Genomic DNA, 1,739 nt, shown 5'->3' with positions numbered 1-1,739 from the left:
TCTACCCCGCTCGCTTCTAAATTTGGTTCAAGATCTTATCTCTCTGATACCACTTAATGTGAGACCTCGATTCTAATCATCTAATCTCGGGATAAACAATAATAAAGCATACAAGATTACAAGTAAATGATTTTTTTTATACAACACATGCACGGACCCCGTGCACACATCCGTGCACGGGTCCGTGCCTACAATTTCAAGAACACGCGGACCCCGGGTCAAGTTCGGAAGGGGGTCCGTGCAAAACATCAAAAATAGTCAATTCTCTGCCAGCCTACACGGACCCTTACACATGAAGGGCACGGGGTCCGTGCATGCACAAAAAACCAAGATTCTGAAATGCGAGGAGGCACGGACCCTTACACAAAAGAGGCACGGGGTCCGTGCTCTGCTACACCAGAAAAACTTCAGCAATTACAGAGCCGAAAACAAACAATACAACTCCCAAATTTTCATCAAAACATAATCATGCATTAAATCACAATCTCTCCAAATAAGACATGAAGTTCTAGAGTTGATCAATGCTCAAAAGGATAGAACATGCATCGGTTCTAACTATTACAATCCGAATACAAAACATAACAAGTTCGATTACATAATCGACTTCTAAAACACCAATGCCTCACTCTATCAACTCGACCATCTAGCCATGCGATCTCTGACTCGGTCCTGCCCCACCTGTTGCCAAGCACACATACAAAGACAAGACAACAGTCGGATAATCCGGTGAGAATAATATTCCCAGTAAAAGAGACTAGCATATATAACACATAAATATATCAAAGCATGATATAAAATCAAATTCCACATACTCCTCAAGTAATTCATTCAATTACGGAATTAAAATGATATGCATGACTTTAAAACTTCTGGATTATCAAACTCAGATAATCAAATGGAATTCTTCTTTCTTTCTTTCTTCGGTTTGGGATCCCGAGGTTAAAATATCCAACGATCACACCGAACTCCCCTTTCGAGGTGGACGAGGTATATTTTAATCCTCTAGACTCTAGGGCATTATAGTGAGTTAATCGACACTTGTAGTAAATCGCCTACCAAGGCCACTCAGCTATAATCTCCAGATCGTCTAATTCAAAATGAATAATCAATCGTCTCAATATGAATGCATATGTAATCTCATGCATTCAAATATAAATTCAATCATAAATTCATATAAGCATATAAACATGCAAGTATGTGATTTCTTCTAGGACACTCGAATGAATCCGGATTCGAGTTAATCGTCCTATTCTATTTCAAAGTCATCTTATACCTCTTTCAAACGTTGATGCTCCAAACCTGGAAACAATAACGATCCCTCAAACAAGATTCAATCAAACTGCCTCAATAGATAATAAGAAATCGATACTATACCGGCTACAATCTTAAAAAAGATGCACTCCTGAAAATCTCGCAACTCAACGGCCTTCGAACGAATCTGTACAGAGGTAATAAAGGCTCGAGATTACATACAACTCAAACGAAGACTTGGCTCAAACAATTCAAACCGATTGACAAACCAAAACTCAAACCGGCAGCATAACGACTGTATTCTGATCAAACCAGAAACACAGACAGCATAATATCAATCCAAAAAACTCATATCAATCAAGATTCAACCATAACAATCCAATTCCAACAAATCACAAAACTCACTTTTTCGAAAATCACTTCAAAAATCATAACAATTCCGAACGACGCTCTATTTCAAAACCGACAGAGAATAAACGATCAGAACT

Source organism: Henckelia pumila, unplaced genomic scaffold (assembly GCF_033568475.1).
Source record: "Henckelia pumila isolate YLH828 unplaced genomic scaffold, ASM3356847v2 CTG_477:::fragment_3, whole genome shotgun sequence".
In the NCBI taxonomy this organism is placed as follows: domain Eukaryota; kingdom Viridiplantae; phylum Streptophyta; class Magnoliopsida; order Lamiales; family Gesneriaceae; genus Henckelia; species Henckelia pumila.
The sequence above is the reverse complement of the archived record's forward strand: the minus strand, read 5'-3'. Positions refer to the sequence as shown.